Here is a 22,081-nt window from a genome sequence, read left to right as displayed (position 1 = left end):
TAGGAAACATGCAGTTTTGTAAACAGGTGAGCCTGCCTACAGTGTTTCCACCTTCTAACTTGTGTTGGCTCTTTCTGTTTAGGATGTCCTGGGCCCATCCTGTCAGTCTTAGACATGCTTTTCTTGGAAGTCTGGTCATGTTTAACTTTTTTGTGATGGATTCCTTCACCACCACAATCCAGGGTGAACTCTTGTCCACCTGAGTCCTGTAACACATTCTGTCTGTTTCATTGTAAAAGATACAATATGTGCTGCTTGAATTGGTGGGCACACATTTACATGATAAATTATGCATAATGTTTTTAAAGAGCAGAGTATATGTCTTTTTTTTTCTCTCTACTTACTGACAGATATTATATATGCTGCAAAATTAATTCTCAGACTTACTTTTAGTGTAACATTCCACTAAATAATAAAATTTGGGGAGAGAAGAATTTTAGCCCTTACCTACGTCTAACTATTAGGAGCTATGTGTAGCTACTCCAAAGAACCTATTAATTATAAATGCCCAAACAGGCCTAGATCAGTAACAAAAGATTAATAAAAGGCATGAGGACTTAGGTGTTATTGTTTTCTTATTAATCATAGTATTGTGAGTGCTTGGTTTATAGTGAACACTAGATTTACATAGCTTCTTTATATTAATGAGTGACTGGACAGGTGCATAAATAACCTATATTTACAACATTTATTATATAAATAGATAAATGCAATTGTACATAGCAGTTCAAGGCAGCATATGTATGATTAGTCAGAATGATGTGATGTTATAGGAGTTCAAATAAGGGATCATTATGAATTTTAAAGTTCTTTCCTAGTACTAAATCAATCCTTAAAAATATAACAAGTTTCTTCAAATACCCACTTAATGATATAAGAATGAGTTATTTTAGATTGATTATAGTGCACTAAATACAGCAGTAGTGCTCTAAAAAAGTTAAAGCATTCTTATGTGAATTCAACATATATGAAAACTCAAGTGAAAATAACCTGTGTGTTTTTCCTTAGTTCTCTAGCTCTCCTAAGTAGGAAGGTTAGAAGAATGAACTTCATCACAAAGTTGCTTTCACAAGGGCCACACAGGGAGGTTTTCTGAGTCTCTGCTCAGTGTTTGCTCCTTCAGTACATTATATAATGAATATACATTTTGATGGCTGAGTTACACAGAGAGCATTAGCAGGAGGAGGGACCTCCATGTTTTCCCTTCCGGGTCCCCTTCCTGATAACTGTCCCTAACTAGCGATAGCAAAACTTATGATGAAAGTGAGTATTATTGCAGTTCCTCTACAGTGGTCAGCAAACCGAGGTTCGTGAGCCACATGTGGCTCTTTGGCCCCTTGAGTGTGGCTCTCCTAAAAATACCACATGGGTGCAGGCACCCATGTACAGTGCGATGATTGAAACTGTGGCCCATGCACAGAAGTCTGTTTTTGGCTCTCAAAAGAAGTTTCAATCATTGTACTGTTGATATTTGGCTCTGCTGACTAACGAGTTTGCCGACCACTGCTCTAGAATCATTGCCGCGACACTTTTCACATACGGGTACTCATAAGTATGTGCTGGTGGTGCTCACGAAGAGTTCATATTCAGAAGAAAAGGGATTTGATAAGGCGAGAGTGAAAAGCATTCTCTCGCATTTTTCTGAATGATGCTGCAGGGAGCTGTGGGAATGCATTCCCCCAGGGTACAGAGAAATGATCTCTTTTGATGAGCTGGAGAACTTAGGTATGCATGTGTGCTGGTCAATTAAACTAATGCGAATAAGTACAGAATCCAAAGTACTCTATGTGCCTGTGAAAACCAGGATGCAGGGATGTGTTATGTCTTTAAAAACATTATGCCCATACAACAATTTTACAAACTCTTTTGTCAATTTTACACGTCATTCTTCCCAGTGACAAGTTGAGATTTTAAGCATATTGTTTTTAACTACATGATCATGATGAATAGAAACAAATTAGACATCTTACTATATGTAGTAGGCAGTATTGACCTATTCTAAAATGCATTATCAGACCAATTGTAAAACAGAAGAATCAAAGTCATTGATTGGTGGCTGTGAGAATGTTGCTTTCATCAATAATTAAGTGTATTTTGAACTGACTGTATGCAGTCTAGTGAACCCAATTGAAGTCACATAAGCATGATTTTTTATGCAGCAAAAACAGAAAATATTCTGAAGAGCAAAATTTTAAAGTCACATTATTTCATTCAAATAAAAACCAGTCCTTTTTTACATTAGCATAAGACTCTTATTTAAAAAAAATTAATCTGTAAAGTAGGTTATTCTCACTTTGAGGAAAATGCATTTTAGAAAATTTTCAAACATGAGATTTTTAATTTATTTACTTTTGTTTTTAATTTTATTTTTTCTTTATTGATTAAGGTATTACATATGTGTCCTTATCCCCACCATATTTATTTTTTTATTAAATTTATTGGAGTGATATTGGTTAACAAAATTATACAGGTTTCAGGTGTACAATTCTATAATACATCATATGTATATTATATTGCATGTTCACCACCCCAAGTCAAGTCTTCTTCCATGGCCATTTTTCCCCTTTACCATCTTCTAACCCCACATTTCCTCTGGTAATCATTATCCTGCTGTCAGTGTTTATAAATGTGTTTTTTTCTTTTTTACATAATCCTTTCATCTTTTTCACCCAGCTCCCCAACCCCTCTTCCATGCAACAGTTATCAGTCTGTTCTCTATATCTATAAGTTTGCTCCTATTTTGTTTGTTAGATTATGTTGTTTATTACATTCCACATTCAAGTGAAATCATATGGTACTTGTGTTTTGTGTGTGTGTGTGTGTGTGTGTGTGTTTTTTTTTCGACTAGCCTATTTCATTTAGCACAATACTCTCCAGTCCTAAAAGTTAAGATTTCCTTCATATATATATATATATTCAAGTAGTATTGTATTGTGTAAATGTTCCACAGCTTTTTATCCATTCATCAATGTTGGACACCAGAGCTGCTTCTAAATCTTGGACAAGGGTGCATATAATCTTTCAAATTAGTGTTCTGTATTTCTCCAGATATATAGTCCCAGAAGTGGAATCTCTGAGTCATAAGGCAGTTCCAATTTTAAGTTTTTGAGTTAACTCCATACTACTTTCCACAGTGGCTGCACCAGTCGGCATTCCCACCAACAGTGCAAGAGGGTTCCCTTTTCTGCACATCCTTGCCAGCACTTTTTTGTTGATTTCTTGATAATAGCCATTCTGACAGGTGTGAGTTGATATTTCATTACAGTTTTAATTTGCACGACGTCTCTGATAAGTGTTGAAGAGCATCCTTTCATATATCTATTTGCCATCTGTATGTACTCTTTAAAGAAGTGCCTGTTCAGGTCATTCGCACATTTCTTAATTTGATTGTTTGGCTTTTGGTGTTGACTTTTATAAGTTCTCTTATCAAATGTATTAACAAATACTTCTCCCATCCAGGGGGTTGTCTTTTCATTTTGTTGATGGTTTCCTTTGCTTTGCAAAAACTTTTCAGTTTGATGTAGTTCCATTAGTTTGGATATACCAGTGATCCACAGTTTGTGGCTGCCTTTGCTGGGCCTGGATGTACACCAGAAGGATGAAGCTGTGCACTGAGGCGGCTTTTACCAGCACCAGGCCCAGGGGCAGATCTATTGATACTAATGTCCCAATTCACACACTGACTCACCTGCCTTCACCTGCTGGCTGCATGTTAGGCTTAATACCTGAAAGAGCCTCCAGCAGTACTTGAGTTGCATGACGTAGGTTCTCAGCAAGTCACCAGGAGGAGCCAGTGGTGTTCACCAGATTGTTACAGGTTCAAACTCAGTGCCGGCGACAGGTCTGAGGCCCCTCCACAAAAGCCCCAGGGTATACCAAGTTTAGCTGCCATCCGCTGGATGCTTTCACATATTGTGGAGGGGTGGGTCTTAGGGAGTCTTCAGGGTGAGGCCATCAGAGTCTATCAGCCCCAAACAGATCAAGATTTGGCTGTGTGAAGGGATGCGTCTGCACCAATATGGCATGCAAGAAATAAGTGGCCTCACATCTAGAGCCACACAACTCAGTCTGTTCTAGATCTTTCAGATCTCAGCAAGATGAGGCAGCTGGGAATCTGATGGATAGGGCTAGTGGATGTCCATAAGCGGGAGGTACTGGTGAGTTTTTGGGGAAGGTGGGAGGAGTGGCCCCCATCTCAGATTCATAAACTCATTCGTCCCAATTCTGCCTAGACCTCATTGGAGTAGAGTCATAGGAGTTAAGGGGGGTGGGGCTGCTATAAGCCTTGAAAGTAGGGTTAGTGGATCTCCTCTGAGGGGAAGACACCAGCCAGATTCATGGGAAAGTGGGAGGAATAGTCCCCACCCTAAAGCCACACAACTCACTTCTGACATGCCCTGAGTTTGCCCAGACCAGTAGACTCTTGCCCAGGCATCTGACTCCTCAGCAGGTCTCAAGCTCTGCAGGGTAGGGCTATTGCATTCTTCCATGCCTCTGAAGAGGTGTATTCTACCTAAAATATATGGCATCTGAGGTATGGGAGAATGACTCAGTACACTTATCCTGCTGTTCCTTCTGCTCTCTCCTCAGAGCTACAAACTCCAGCCTCTCCTTGCAGGAGTCTACTCTGCTCCACCCTTCCTCAGCCAGAGCCCAGAATGAGTGGCTTCAAATGGGATTTTACCTGTTGGCCTTTTAAGAGGGCACCATGTCTCCAGCAGACTCCTGTCTCTCCCTGGCTGACAGAATTCCTGCTGATTTTCACAGGCAATTGTTAGATGGGCATCTCTTCCTGGCTCTGGTGTTCTGGGCTGGAGAACTCGGCTTGGGGTTGAGACTCCACTTTTCTCAGGGGGAGCCTTTGTAGCTGAGCTATTTCTCCAAAATTTAAGCTGCTGCAGCCTTTTTCTGAAGCCCCTCCTTTTCTACCAGTCACCATGTGACTTCCTTTGTAAATCCTTGGTCATACTAGTAAAACTTCTCTTCAGCTGGTCTTCAGTTGCTAATTCAGGGTGATTACTCTAAATTTTAGTTATAATTCCAGTTTATTCCTGGGAGCAAATGAGTGTAGCTTTCACCTTTTCTGGTGCCATCTGGGATCTCACTCTACCATGAGTTTTAAAGAACAATAACAAGTAGCTAAAACCAATAATAGATGACCAAAATCTTAAGACTAAATTTGAGTGATAATTTTGGCAACTTTTACAAGAAAAATTATTTTATAGGTTTTATATAAAATATGCTAAATAAATATTTATTATTTCTAATGTTTTCAGTTATAATATTGACTTATTATGATCTGTATATCTTAATTTCTTTATAATTCTGAAATTACTATTGCTTTTAAGTAAATATGCAAAGTTGTCTCAATTTCAATTTATCTTTTCATTGGCCTGAAACCAACTGAAGAGAAAATCAAGACACGTCTACTTGCATGTGTTCAGTTTTTTATCCTGTATGACACAAAACAGTCATGAGGTAGATTGATAAATAAAATCAAGCCTCCTAACTTGAATTGAATTTAACCTTTAAGAAGTTCTTCTCTAGTGAAAATTGGATTATTATTGTCATTGATGCCTTGCTTCTCACTTACCCCTATATTGTTTTCATGGTAGAGAGATGTTTTCTTAAGCATTTTTAAGGTCCATGGAGAACACAACAACACCATTTACGTATATACTGGTCTATTGCTGATCTGTCTTATTTTTAAATATATTTTATTGATTTTTTTACAGAGAGGAAGGGCAAGAGATAGAGAGTTAGAAACATCGATGAGAGAGAAACATTGATCAGCTGTCTCCTGCACACCCCGCACTGGGAATGTGCCTGTAACCAAAGTACATGCCCTTGACTGGAATTGAACCTGGGACCCTTCGTTCTGCAGGCCGACTCTCTATCCACTGAGCCAAACCAATTAGGGCTATTGCTGATCTCTTAAAGCTCAGTGCATACTGATGGAAGTTATCCAAACTATTCTTCTCCACCCCTCACTTAACAAGCATAATAATAAATGAACATTTAAAGTACCAGCCAATATAATAACTGGAAACAAATAGGTTTTATTTATAACAAGTGCAAACAGGTTAATTAAGAAGAAGGGGCTTCTGTGGTGAGACAAGGCTCCCTGATGCTATTTGGACAGGTGCTGTTAAGGGCCAATTGAGCTCTATAGAATAATTATCAAGTACCAGCGTGCTCTCTTGTTGGTTAACAAAACGCTTCCCACAATTTGCCTAAACCTATAAACCATCATCTGTGATCCTCAACAGCAATTAAGTGACAAACATCTCCTCATTGGAGACTTGGGAAAACAAAAGGGATGTGATTGTATTTAAGGAGCCAGATGGATATTTTTTAATATCAACTTGGAAGACCAGTTTTTCAATAACAGAGCATTAGACGGAAACATATTTGGTAGTATATGAGAGAGGAAATGCCATGGTATTTAAAACAATTTAAATGGGCATATTGAATAATTGAAGCACTGGATGTTTGAGCAGCTTTTGGTTCTAAGATCTTGCACTGTTTTGCAGATTTAATGGAATATGGATACCTAATTCATCTCCTTATAGTGCTGTTGAGTCACTTTTTTCATAGTATTTTAACTACCCACCCACACTTGAATATGGTGGAATTTCCCTCACAGTAGGAGGGTGAAAGTTGAACCAATATACAGCTCTTTCTCCAGGGCTTGAGTTACTAATTAGTTCTACAGGAAAAAAAAATAGCTTATTACTGAAAATGATATATCAGCACACAAAAAAGTAATTTTAGATCTAGAGATTGCCTTCTACCACAAACTAATTGATCTAGGAGTTTTAAGGGTGTAACGTTTAAAATGCTCTGTGAGCATGGCAATAGTTCCAGGAGAGATAAACCTTACAAAGGCACCATTGAGTTAGTTCAATTAATTGTCTGATTGGAAGAATATCCAAAAATTTGCGGAAGCTCTTGTTTTTATAGTCAAAAATCTTCTGGGCATTTAGTTGCCTACATTAAGCAATGTTGTCTAACTGGTTTGCATAATTGCTAGAGCTAAAAGGCTATTCCACAACATTAAAAGTATAATTATAAATGTATGAGATTCCCTCAGTCAGAAGATACTGATTTTTTCCCCCCAATGCCAAAATAATAACATTTACAAATGTTTCCATGAGCTGTAAGGAAGCCACTGTTCAGTGTATTCTAATGGTGGGTTAGGTCAACAACTCTCTAGATGGAACAAAACCAACCCAGGGCCAAACAGGCAGATGGGCTTAATTAAGCACCCAAGAGTAAGAAAAGCACTCAGAAAGCTACGGTGCAGGTGACCCCTGCTTTGTACTTCACCAGGTTCCCCTATACCTTTGTCACTTTCCTCTGGGCTTATTATTTTTTTTTATGAATTATTTAAACATGGCCGTTGCACATCTACAATTAGTTTTCAAAAGAGAGGCAACAGAAGAAAATAATCACCAGTTAAACAGCTTGAGAACGGCTCCGGTTTTGGCAGAGAGTTCAAGGCCGGTCCCTGCATCAGAGCTCCCCTAATCCCCTTTTGTTTTGTCCTTAGCTTCAGTTTACACAGCAGCCCAAGCCCCTAATTCCAACAGGGAAGACATGCAAATATCAGAGAGTTACTTTTCCAGATTTTCTGCCTGTCTACCTGGATGGGAATTATTGGTCATAATTTCAATAATAGGGGGAAAATAGCTTGCAGAGAGTGGAGCATTTTTCATTATTATTAAGGAGCAATGATCTATTGAAAGATGGAAATACTAGTAACATTAAGCATGGCAAAAATGAAATTTCTTAACAGTTGTTTTATCCTAATTATCCTTTCCCCACCAGCACATGGTACTCAGTTCTGTCTTAGCAGGGAATGGCCTCCAAAAATCATGCTATTCTGACCTCTTATCATTTTTTATTTTATTTTATCACAGAATCATTCAGCTAGAAGAGACAGCAAGAGATCATCAAATTCATCCTTCTGCCCTCAGGTATGGCTACACTCTGCTGGAACCCATCATATTGTAACATAATACAACATACCAGACAGAGAACTTTTCCTGTAGGAGCTGAGGCCCAGTCACTTGTTATTCTCAGAGCCCAGCATAATCCCCAAAATATCTGTACTGGAAAGGATTAAAAGCCTACATGTGCAAAATACATCCTTCTTGAAAAATCTTTAGGGGAAAAGGGACTTTAAAATTCACTCACCAATTCTTTCTGCTCATTTTGATGTTTCACAATACCTCCTCTGGGAATATGCTATATAACTAAACAAACAGCAGTTTTTACTTCATTGTTATCAGCCCAGTGGAAGAATTGCCTTGAAAATCAATTTTTCTAAAATGTATGTGGACTCAGTAGTGCCACTTATATTTAATATTGGGGGAAAAGTCATTAATCTCTTATGTGGGTTAAAAGTAAACTGCTAAAATGCCTGACTGGGAAGAGTTGTATTTGATATAACCTTTGAGCTATTTAAGATTATAAATTTGCACTTATTGAAGAGCTACAATTTGGCATGTCATCAATAAAAGGTGATTATTAAAATTCTGACAACAATATTACAAAGCAGGTCTTGTTTTCTCCAACTGACAGATGTGGAGGCTAAAACTCAGGGGACCAGATGGCATTTCTAAGATTATGCAGCAACGAAGAAGAGGGGAGCATAGGGGCCAAGGTACCACGGTTATCCCTGATACATGCTATCTGATCCTGGGTCTGGACCATTGCCCCAATTTATTGAGTATTTTCTGTGATTGAGTAAACTCAGAATTAGGGGTGGATTTTTCGTCCTCTAGAGTCCCAAATTCACAAGTATTAGTGACCATGGCCATGCTCACTAGAATAAGGAGGGTGGCATCAGACCCAAAGCAGCCCATCTTATATACGTAATAAAGAGGTAATATGAAAATTGACTGTCACACCTTCACACAAGATGGCCACCCCCATGTGGTCACAAGATAGCTGCCAAAGATGACCGACAGAGGAGGGCAGTTGTGGCCAACCAGGTTTGCAGGGAAGGGCATTTAGAGGTGACCAGGCTGGCAGGGGAGAGCAGTTAGGGGCAATTGGGCTGGCAAGGGAGCAGTAAGGCATCAATCAGGCTTGCAGGGGAGTGATTAGGGGGATGATCAGGCTGGCAGACAGAGTGATTATGGGCAGTCAGGCAGGCAGACAGGAGAGCAGTTGGGAGCCAGCAGTCCCAGACTGTGAAAGGAATCTAAGATTGGAGAGGATGAAGGTTGGGCTGCAGGGCACTCCTTCCCCCAATGCACGAATTTAGTGCACCAAGCCTCTAGTGTCACCATAATACAGTAGACTCCCCATAACACACTATCCCAGGAACACATAAGCACAAAGAGATGAGCAAGTTTCCAGGACACTTTGGGTTCTTCATGTGGAAGACTCCACAGGACCCTTTTCTCAGTGCTTCGACAATGACTTCCGACCCATGGCAAGAGAGAGAATGTTCTCCATCTGCCACCATGAAGTCAGTGTATGAGGCACTGTCACTCCTTCCCAGCTTTTACCTGATGCTGACAAATCATTAGTTCTTACATGTGAGGATGCAATAGGAGAGGAACACAATCAATCGGCTTAGCTTAGAATCCCCCTATTTGCTAGTAAAGCTGAATAAGCATGGTGTTTCTAAAACTGAATATTAAATCCATTGGCTTATTTGACTATTTCATTGAATATTAGATGTAACTTAACCTTTGCTGTTATTTTAAACTTTGACAATATAAGATGAAACTCTAATGTGTTAGCAAGAGCAATTGCTCCAATTCAGCATGTTCAAATCCAACTTTTCTGGGGGGCAAGAGTGGATGGGAAGAGGTCAATGGGGGACAAAGGAGACTTATGTAATACTTTCAACAATAAAGAATTTAATTAAATATATGTATATTTTTTTAAAAAAAGAAAAATATTTTCAGTAGCTTGCTAATTTCTAAATTTAATCAAGAGTTAATTTATAGTGAGATAAATTAATCTGAAAAACTATTAAGTGTACTTATCAGATCATAAAAGTTATTAAAATATTGAAAATTTCAAAAAAAGTGTATGGAAATGAAAAGAGGTTAAGATTATTTCCAATTAAGGAAAATTAATAGAGACCTCAAGGAAGAGATGGTATTTGAGTTGAGCCTTGAGGAAAGCTGGATTTGAACATGCTGAATTGGAGTGGGTGTGAGAATGAGAAAGATTTTTTTTTAAATGTTTTATTGGTTTCTCTCTCTCTCTTTTTTTTTTTTTTTTTTTTTTTTTTTTTAGAGAGAGAGAGGAAGAGAGAGGGAGAGATAGTGAGAAACATCTATCAGCTGTCTCCTGCATGCCCCCTACTGGAGATCAATATCAACACCCGGCCATGTGTCCTGACCTGGAATCAAACCAGTGACGTCTTGGTGCATGCAATGATGCTCAAACAGCTGAGCCACATCGGCCAAAATGAGAAAAAAGATTTTTGCATGTGGAGGGTATAGCATGGATGAAATCAGATATGGTTATAAGGACACATGACAAGCTGTTTGTTTTCACTGAAGTATAAGTATAGTGAGACCTTTAAATGACAGGAAGTTTGAGCACAAGACAGGCATAGTTTTAAGCAGAACAGTCTGGGCTGTCATGCATAGGCTGGACCAGAGAGGGAGAGGTCAAACAGGTGAGGAAACTTTTGCTAATAGTCCAGGAAGGAAAGCAGGTAGTGGGGCCTAGTGAAAGGTAGTAACAGTGGAAATTCAAAAAATAAGTGAACAGAAATAAAGGAAGTAAATTTAAAAAAAAATAATTAATTGGATGGAATGTATGCACAATAAGACAAGACGAGGAAAGATGATAGTTGCTCAAATGTTCTAATTATCTATATATATAAAACTCTAATATGCAAATAGATTGAGTGGCAGGACAACTGATCAACCAAACAACCGGTCACTATGATGTGTGCTGATCACCAGGGGGCGAGTGTGCATCATAGCGGGTGTTGGCTGCGGTGGGATGGGGGAGCAGGTGAATGGGGACACCACATCAAGGCAGGGCATTGGTAGCTGTCATCAGGGCAAGCTTCTGGTGGTTACTGAAAATTCTTTGCTCCTGTGCCTTGAAGTCCTACCTGGTGCTTGCACCTGCTACTGGTGCCTGGCGCCGGCCCGATTGCTTGGTGCCATCAGTGGGTGTGAGTGGCAGCTGCAGACCCTGATTGTCCCTCAGGGTTTCTCCACCTCCCCCTGCTCCTGAGGGGTGATCAGGGCCGACAGCTGCCTCTTACACCCACTGCCAGTGATAGCCCCACTCACACCATAGCCGGTGCCAGAGCTGTCACTTGCACCCACTGCTGATTCCTGGCGGTGTCCTGATTGTTCAGTGCCATCAGTGGGTGCAAGCAGCAGCTGCTGGCCCCAATCACCCCTGAGGGCTTCTCCATCTCCCTCTGCTCCTGAGGGGCCATTGGGGCAGCAGTCACCCCTCACCCCTGCTGATGGCACCAGTCCCCCTTGCACTAACTGCTGGTGCCAGTCCCAATCCCTCCATGCCATCAGTGAGTGCAATCGGGGCTGTCACTATCAGCACATGGGAGCTATGGTAGTGGGATTGGGGCTGCTGGAAGACAAGGGACCTGGGGCCATGGTGGGAGGGGCCAGACAAGACCCACCCCTGTGTTTATCACAGTCCCGAGGCCCACAGTTCCTTCCAAGGAGCACGAATTTGTTGATTCAAGAAAAGGTATCCTATATAATAAAAGGCTCATATGCAAATTGTCCCCACAGGTGGAAGTTTGACCAAGTGGGACTTAGATGTTCTGACCACCAAGGGGCAGCGTAGAACACAGCAGGTGTCAGCAATGTGGTGCTGGCAGCAGGTGATGGTGGAGGTGCTGCTAGTCCCGATGAGCTCTGATAAGAGTTGGCCCTAATCGCCCCTCTGGTCATCCCTTATTAGGGGTGTCGAACTCAATCAGAGAAGGGGCCAAAATCTAAAATCCAGCCTAAATCACGGGCCGAATGGTTTACTGAACAGTCATAAACTGTCATTGTGATGGAAACGCAGTGGAGTGCAGTGATGACAGCGCGGTGCGGGCCACATTGCAAGGCCTGGCGGGACGGATTTGGCCCGCGGGCCTTGTGTTTGACACATGTGCCTTAGATGGTGACCAGTGGTGGTGGAGGGGTGGGGCCAGCAAGTGGGCAGTGGCAGGCCAAAGTGGGTGCAAATGGGGGCCCCAAGCACACTTCCAGTCGCCCCACAGATTGGTCCTGATTGCCGGCCAGGCCTGGGGACCCTACCCATGCAAAAATTTATGCACTGGGCCACTAGTTTATTTATATAAAACCCCAAAAATCATGATTTGATTTATTTAGTTCATTCCTGATCTACAAATATACCTACACTTCAGATTAAGCCATTCATTTGCTTTCTGACCCTTAGTCTCTCTTTTCTGAAGTAACTGAAGCCCACAGAACTGTGGGGAGAAGGAGGACCATTTAAATCCCATACTGGGAATGTGTAAGAGATCAAAAGTGAACAGAAAAAGATAAAGAGGTGCCACTGTATCATTATCTTCATTTTACACACAAGGCAACAGAGTGACTGACCTTGTGTAGCTGGGCAGCCGCAGCTTGAGGATTCAAATGTGAGTTTTGACTCCAAAGCATATGGGTGTTATCTATCAGAGAAATCCATTTCTCTAATTAGCAAATGCATTTTTTCTAGAGCAGCCCCTCTATTCGCACCCCTCCTTGTATATTCTCTTTCCTCAGTATCCTCTGAGAGCTTTCCCAACTAAACATTGTACACACAGTAGGTGCTTTGATTGAATGAGTAGGTGCTTTGATTATGTTCTTCAAGAAAATCTGAACTTCCTTGAGTATTTTTCCACTGCTAAACCTTATAATAAAAATATACTTAAAAATAATGATAACATGTCGAGTTATACAGTGGAAATTACATTCCATACAAGATAGCTTTCCAATACCATGGAATAAAATACTACAGTACTTAGAACTAGAGGCCATTAACGTAATTAGTGTATTAAGTATGAAATATAAATGGTCATAATATATTGCTAAAAAAATAATGGAAAATAATGGCTAACTACATTTTTGAATTATACAAATGATATAATAATTTAATGTTATCAATGTTAAGATGACAGGAATATTGTTAAGTAAATGGATTAGGAAGATAGGTTTTAGGGAATCCTATCATTTCAATATTACCTGCTAGAACAGGCATGAAGCTTTGAGTATAGTTTAAATTCACTGCTTTGGGCTTGGCTGAGGAAAGGTAAGGTTTGCCTTACATTGCACTGTACTTTATTTCAAGTACTTTCTTCTGCTGCTAGCTTAATAACAACAGCAGGCTTGGGAGTTCCAGGGAGAGGTTAAGAAGCACAAAGAAATACAGGGCAGACCAAATACAACTACAGTGGTCTTTAAATGTGGCTCGAGTTCAACTGTAAAAAACAAAAAGGAAAAAAGCTACAGAGACCACAGAATAGAGATGCTCTCTGTAAGAGCAGAAATCATACTCGTTTTTTGTCATATGTGCTGCAAACTCACATCTGACCTAAAACAGTTATGTGGTGAGGAAACAGTCAATAAATAAATAAAGGAATTACCAAGGGAGGCTGAACAGAAAGGATCTGTCCAATATACAAATTTAAGCATGTTCCTTTAGTGGCTCCCCATCATCAAGTTATAGAAGACAAATTTTATTGTGGGGCAAACAGGGTCTGACCCAGTGCCTGCCTGGTGTGCACTCACACCCTTAACCATTGAACTGATGGCCAACAATAGCATTATCTGGGAGACGCCACTACAAGCTGCACACTCCTCAATTTCCCTCCAACTCTGGGCCTGTCTGGTATATTTCTGTTCCCTGGTCAAGACTCCGTGAAGTCATCTATGTTATCATTTTCTCCATGTGTTTTATCACTATTTTTGTACTTCTGAAATACACTTCACTAGAGTTTTCTGTATGTGTCTTAGACTGGGAACTGAGTCTGACTCTTCTCTGAATACCTAGCGATTCACATAGTCTACTGCAAATGCGACACCAGAAAGGATCTGTGAATGAAAGAAGGAACTAATTGCAGAGAGAAGAGAAAGTGTGAACCTCAATTAGGAAAGGAAGGTGATTTGCAGCTGGGTGTGCAGGGGATAGCTGAAAAGACACAGCTTTTAAATTCCGTCCTCAGTCTCTGAAGTTGAGTATACCTGAGACTAAAACAACTTGCTTTTTACTGGAAAAGGATTAGTTACCTGTTATTTGGTAATGCGTAAGCCAGAAGAGAAAAAGTAAATTTTTTTTTAATCAACTTTACTGATTTAGATTTTTTTCCTTTGACAATGTCAGATTTGTAGAAAGGTTGCAAGAATAATACAAAGAGTTCTCATATACACAATCCTCTAGTGTTAGCATTTACTTCATTTTTTTTCTTGCTGAATAATTTAAGAGCACACTGCAGAGATTAAGCCCCTTTACCTCTCAGTACTTCAGTTAGTGTTTCCTAAAAATGAGAGAATTTCCCTGTTAATTATACAAAATTAGCAAAATCAGGAAGCCAATGCGGAGACCAAGCTATTATCTACAGATCTTCATTCAGATTGTGCCCATCGACTTAACACCTTTTACAAGGAGGAAAACTGAAGATAACACACTTCATCTGAGTCACCCTCTTTCTAGTCTTCTTTAACCTGGAGCCATATTTGAGCCTCCTTTGTATTCCCTGACACTGACCATTGTTTTTACGAGTGCAAGCCAAATTATCGTATAGGATGTCCCTTACGCTGGGTTGGTCTGTTTCATAATAAATTTAGACTCAGGCTTTGTGCTTTGGCAAGAATATCACAGAAGGCATGCTGCGTTCTTCTCAGTACTCCGTGTCAGGAAGCACAAGCTAGATCTGTGCCTGTGCTGGTGATGGTACTACCTATGATCACTTGGATCAGGGCAGATTTACCGTATTTGACCCCTTTCCAGATTCAGAGCGTGTCAACCAGGGAAAAGACAGGCAACCGATTCCTCCTGCTCTCACAATCGCAGTCCTGTCTACTGCTCCTGGATGGCCGATCACACACCATTACAATTGGTCAAGCTTAAAAACGAAACTCAAATTTTCAAGCCGAACAGTCACTGGTGTACGTTTACGGATCGTGTCCTCATTTCAATACGGTTCCCGGGGGAGAGAGTGAGCAGCACAAATACTGTACCTGCTGTTTCCCTTCGATATAAGTTTTGCCTGAAATTGAAGTGCTCCAGTCCTTGCACAGCGTGAGTGCCTGTCACACACACGGCAACCAGAAGGTGGCATGGTTTTAACACTGACTGCTCCTCTGATGAATCCAAGCCGAATGATTTGTGAAAATAAGGGCTTCTTACGCTTTGTACCTTCATTTGTGTGCTTCTGTCTGTCTGCACTACATACACACAAACTCCTTCGTGGCTGAAAACAGAACTCTTTGCCTGTTTCTCCTTTTATCCCTCCCCTTTTCAAAATAAAGCTTTGTTTTATACTTAAGAAGACTAAAATATTGCCCTGTGCTTAGCATCCTATGAGAAGCATTTGATTAATTAAACCTAAATGGAATCTATTGCTTTGAATTTTGCTTACATCTTATTTGTACCGGCTTTCCATCATATGAACGTCTTAATTTTATATTTCTTCATGAAAAGAGTTCAAACAGCAACTAATTACGTGGTAAAAGTTAGCAAAATGAATTACTCATATGAAGTGACATGTACATGTATAATTAAAAAGAGCATTCTAAATTTAGGGAAGTTAAACATTATATTTATAACTCAGCTTCCATTTTAAGGTAAGGAATTGGCCATGAATTTCACTAGTATTTTTCTTTCATTAAAAAAAAGAGACACACCTTTGTCTTTTAGGAAACTGTTTCTTTAAAATGCTTCATCGGCCTTAACAGCAAAAACAAGCAATGTTTGAACAAGTCAGCTATAGTTCGTAACAACCTGGGAATGGTGGCAAGTGCACACCATTTGATTCTCATAAAAGTACCCTTCTCGAGGGGCTACTGAACTCTCTGAGGCCAGCCACTCTTCATCTGTGAATAAAACAAATGCACGTTTCCTCGATGGGCACTCTTGTATTTATTGTTTCTTCCCCGGGCATTTAGATGGGACATCTCTCTTGAAAATGACCCCCTGTTTCCAATATTCTTCTGCAGGGCTCTCTTTACTCACCCCCACTCTGTCCTTCCCCTCTGCACCCCCTCACAGATGGGCACTTCTCTCTAAGCTGCTCCTTTTACTTGGCCTTCCAGGCATTCCCTCCTTCTGCCCCCACCATCTGGCAGCCCCCCTGCCCCTGCTCCATTTCCTCCTCCCTTCCTCCAAATCAGCCTGTTCATGATGCTTATCAGGAGGTGTGGCTACCTCTGCCTGGGAAGCTTACTTAGTCCTGACATAATAGGCAGCTTCTAAGATTAATTGAGCTGAACTACCACAGATAGTATATATATGATAGTGTGTATATATATATATATATATATATATATATATATATATGTATAATTAGCATAAATCCTGAAGCAATAACTCGTTCCTGTGAACATTTCATCTAACCAAGCCCAACTCCCATTCCAAAATCACCCATAAAGGGTGAAGAGAGCCAAAAGATACAAATTTTCAGTTATAAAATAATTCAGTCAAGAGGATATAATGTACAGCATGGTGAGTATAGTTAATACCTTATTGAGTATCTGAAAGCTGCTGAGAGAGTAGATCTTCAAAGTTCTCACACACACAAAAAATCTGTAGCTATGCATGGTGATGGATGTTAATAACCAGACTTATGGTAGTGATCATTTTGCGACAAATAGAAATATTGAATTATTATGTTGTACACCTGACATTAATACAATGTTACATGTAAATCAAGATTCTAGATATCTCTCTCCTCTGAGTGTGGAGGAAATAGGCCTAAGTGAAGCTGAGTGGGTGAAATCTGTAACTGCAGTGGCCATTTCATGGCTAGCCACCCTTTAAAACCTATTTTGTGTGTATAAACGACAGAGAGCCTGAAAGTTTTACCTTATAGGTCCTAACTTCAACCCACCGTGCATTAGATTCAATAATGACATTTTCTACTTCTCCTCTGGTTCTGTTTTGCCTCACGTCAATAAGAGAGCAATAGAAGCTTAAACTCAAACTAGCTCTGTGACATTTTGGCTCCCCTCTCAAGATCCCAGGCTATTCCAGCATATGCCCATTCTGGCAGAGATGAGAGACCGGCAGGCTCAGGGCAGGCCATATGGCCAAGAGCCTGCATGTCACACTGGGGTGTGCTGTGGCTTCTGCTACCCCGGCCAGGCTTAGATCTGGTCTTGGTCTCCAGGGCCAGACTTGGATCCAAAGGGATCATTTGGGGAGAAAAATCCAGTCCATGGAAGGCTGAGAATAGTTACTGGAAATGTTTCAAGAACCTAGGTTAATTGAGCTGAATCACCATTCTTAAGTGTAAATCATGAATTATAACCCCTTTCTGCTCTAGGATGAGCTGTGAAGACTATTTATTTTTTAAATTAATATTTTTAAATTTAAGGATAGATGAAATTTCAATCTTATATTGGCTACATTAGTTTCAGGTGTATAATGTAGTGGTTCGACATTTTTATACCTTAAAATGTGATCACCCCACTAATTCTGGTACTCATCCGTCACAGTGCAAACCTATCACGATATTATTCACTGTACTTCACCATTTCACACACTCTTCTGGTAACCAGCTCTTGGTCTCTGCTTCTAGGAGTCTGTTTTTGCTTTTATACAGGCAAAAGGAAGACAATGCTCCCACTCCTCTTTGGCATAGGCTGGGGCTCCTTAGGACCCAGTAAGTTTCCTTTCTCCCCAACTGCAAAACCCCAAAAGATGTGTAACACCTAATAGATGAAGGGCAATGTTTCAGGATTCGCTTCCTAACAGTGGATGCTCAATAATTTTAAAGTGAAACATAAATCTCGGGTTCCTTCATGTTAAAGATGGGGGTGAAATTTCATCCTAAGGCTTCCCTTCTGCTCCTTCCTCTCTCTTCACATATCTGGTGGATTCTGACTTTCTGTTTCTCTCGTTTCTGCATCAGAAGCCACCAATCTCACTTTTTGGATATTGAGGGGGGATATGGAACCTTGGCTCAAAACAAAGGTCAATTAAGGTATCCTTTTGAGTGTGTTTGTGTTATTTTTTTAAAAAATAACAAAACAAAAAACAAAACATAACCATTCAAATCAACTAAATTTAAATGTCAGAATAGCCTAATATGACCAATTACATAGGAATAAAGCAAAGAAGGCAAACAGATATAGAAAGAATCAGAATTGGATAAAAATAGAAAAAAATGTGAAGATAAGAAAGCAAGAAAGAGACAGAGAGTAAATGAACTGGGATTACTGTGCTGGAGAAAAACATGTTTATAAGGCCAGTAACTTTAAATTTTAAAAAAATATTTTATTTTTTGCTTTATTTTTTTCAAGTTTTATTGAGACATAACTTCCATCTAACATTGTATTAGTTTTAGGTGCACAACATGATGATTTGATATACATATATATTGTGAAATAATTCCTACAATACACTTAATTAACATTATCAACACGAGTAATTTCTTTTTTGGGGGATTACTTTCCAACCTGAGCTTGAGCCTCATCACTTATAAATGTGTATTATCTTGTAAGAACTGTTGTAGAGATTATGTGAGTTGATAGGTAAAAATGCTTTGGATTGGCCAATGGCATATAGCAGTGGTAGGCAAACATTACTCAACAGTACAGTGATTGAAATTTCTTTTGAGAGCCAAATTTTAAAACTTAAGCTATATAGGTAGGTACATTGTTATTAACTTAATTAGGGTACTCCTAAGCTAGCCTTCGCTAAAAACTCAAGTGGCCAAAGAGCAGCATGTGGCTTGCGAGCCGCAGTTTGCCGACCATGGGCATATAGTCATAAACCCTCATACAGGTCAGCTGTTATTCCTTTTTCCCCTGGTGGGCAAGTCAATATCATAAAAATACCACATCTTTACAAATGAATTTTTAACAACAATTTCATTTTTATATTTAACAAAATTACAACAAAGAGCCCAGTGGGATTTGGGGTAGGGATAAATTAATGACATTATCGAATGAATCTAACAGAATAAAAATAATGAACACTTTAAAAGAGGAAAATGATTCGGGGACTTTTTTACTTGCTAGAAGGCAAAGCTAACACAACAGCAGCAGTAGAGGCAGGAATTACAGAAAAATGAGCAATGGCGTGTGTAGGCTTTCAGTAGACCTCACAGAGCTTCTCTCACAGGAAGGATGCATCACATGCCTGGTGCTATTTAAACATACTTTTTGGAAATGTCTCGGTGCCCTTTTTTGGTCACTTGCTGTATACTAAGCATTAATGGGGCAGTGGAAGCCTCATTTCTCCCACAACCTGGTGGGTAGAATCAAGCCCTTCTGTTTGCAGTTGAGGAGACAGAGCTTCCTGGCGGTGATACACTCCTACCTCCTTTGGAAATCCCACCTGGCTTTGCTCTTGAGTAGCTTTTCCTTTGCTGGGTAAAATCATTTTAATGAACATGCAGTTGCTGGCAGTATGGACTATCAGTCTGAAATGGATTGGTGAATTAAATGTAAAACCTGAAACCCCCAAATCCAGAAGAACATATAGGTGCCTAGTTTATCTTAGGTATGTAAAGGGGCTTCTTAAAAATCAACCCTCCTGGTGTATTGAGATATTATTGACATATAACACATGTAAGTTTAAATGTACATGATGATTTGATAACTACATATAGATTACAAAATGATTACTACAATAAGGTTGATTAATGCCTCTCTCCTCTTACTAATTGCCATTTTTGTAAAGGGCTTTTAAGTGTAAAAGAAAGGGGAAGCAAAATTGATCAGCTCTGATAAGTTTTAAAAAATTAACTTATGTACAATATGTAAAAAAAAGTCATAAAAAAGACAGGCTATTGACAAATTGGTAGAAATATGTGCCACAACTATCACAGACACAGGACCACTAAGCTGAATGTGTAAGGCAGATTTTTGATTAGAGAAATCTTCAGTGTGACAGTAAAAAAGTAGGCAACAAATATTAACAATTGTGAAACAAAACAAGTAATGCAATGGACAATAAACATATGAAAAATATTTAATATCACTAATAAACAGATACAAATGAAAACAAAAATTGTAACTTCCCAATTATTAAAGATTTAAAAAAATTATAGTGCAGGTGAAATAGCCACGTGTGCTGATGCTCAGCAGGTAAGGTAATAGGAGTGGACTTTATAAATGCAACTTGGCAAATGTATGTTATCAAAACGTTTTTAACGTTCTTGATTTTTGAGCCAGTAATTTCACTTTGAGAAATCTACTCCAAGAAACGAGGGCAAATATTTTCTTACAAAGTGAAAAAAACAAAACAAAAATCAATCATCATAAATTTCAGTCTATATATAAGGAAAAGGTTAAGTAATATTTATACAACCATAGGTGGAATATATTTTCAGCAAAAATAATGTTTTAAAATAATTTTCAAAATGATCATGTGTGCAACACAATTCCAATTATGAAATAAAAGATGGAGCACTTTCATTTTCTACTCGAACTTTTGTGTGGGCTTACCTTTTCTACTTCCTATAACTACATATTTTAAGATATAGCATATGTGCCCTTGCTGGTGCACATAGCTCAGTGGTTAGAGTGTTGGCCTGTGGACTGGAGGGTCCCAGGTTCAGTTCCATTCAAGTACACATGTTGGGTTGTGGACTCTATCCCCAGTAGGGGCCGGACAGGAGGCAGCCAATCAATGATTCTCTCTTATTATTGATGTTTCTATCTCTCTCTCCTTCTCCCTTTCTCTCTGAAATCAATAACAATATATATATTTTATATTGTTATATATATATATATATTTTTTTTTTAAATATAGAATACTTAGAGACCAAAAAATTACTGGAGATTACTGGCATGAGAAGAACAGAAATGCGTTTATTATGAAAGATGGAAGGGAAGGGAAGAGAGCGACAGGCACTAACTGCTTTAAAGTGAGTGAAATTTCAGGGACACACCCAAAATTCAGGCTTCAGAGGCATCGGGGTTAAAGAGTGATTAGGTTCCCACTTTCCTCTATTTTTTTAAAAATAGATTTTATTGATTTTTTACAGAGAGGAATAGAGAGGGATAGAGAGTTAGAAACATTGATGAGAGAGAATCATCAATCAGCTGCCTCTTGCACACCCCCTGCTGGGGATGTGCCTGCAACCAAAGTACATGCCTTGAACGGAATCGAACCCGGGACCTTTCAGTCCACAGACGGACGCTCTATCCACTGAGCCAAACTGGTTTCGGCCTTTCCTCTCTTATTATTTAAATTTTCATAACTTAAAAACTGGAAGCTGAACTCTGAGCAGACTTTCTAGAGCAGCAGAATGGCAAGTATGCTCTAGTTCGAAGCAGCCCTTCTGAAAGCCTGATCCCCCTGAGGGAGAGAAGAAGCAAGTCCACGGCTTGCCCGGCTGAGGTCCCACCTGTGTCAGCTTTAATTCCCCATCTCAAGCCTGACATGCAGGAGGCTGCTCAGTCCTGCAGCCACTGACCTGAAAATCATCTCTGCAGAGCCCTCAGTCCAAGTGCTATTCTGAGGGCTTATGGGCTGCTTATGCCGTGTTTGGCAAACGGTGGTCACCTGGAGCCCCGACTCATCCGGCCCATTCTAAAGAGAGTAGCTGCCCTCAGCCATAGCTATAGCTTTTATGTTGAAACGTGAGCTCAGTGTTGTCCAATCTCATTCATTGTGATTTTGTTTTTAAGGTTGAACTAAAATATCTGGATTTTTAAAATGATAAATTTATTCTTAAAATTGGCAATGAATTTAAAATATTTTAGACCTGTGTTGGGCAACTCGTTATGGGCCATCAGAACATGCCAGCTGCTGCAATTTGAAACTTCTGTTCTATCGTGCAGGATGTGACTAAATAGGCTTTATCCCAGAAATTATGTTCCAGGCACCGTGAGGGATCAGACATGTAAAAAAATGAATGAGACAAGTTTTCTGCTTTTAGGGGGTTTTATGT

Source organism: Pipistrellus kuhlii, unplaced genomic scaffold (genome assembly GCF_014108245.1).
Source record: "Pipistrellus kuhlii isolate mPipKuh1 unplaced genomic scaffold, mPipKuh1.p scaffold_m20_p_3, whole genome shotgun sequence".
Classification (NCBI taxonomy): domain Eukaryota; kingdom Metazoa; phylum Chordata; class Mammalia; order Chiroptera; family Vespertilionidae; genus Pipistrellus; species Pipistrellus kuhlii.
This window is presented reverse-complemented; position numbering follows the sequence as displayed.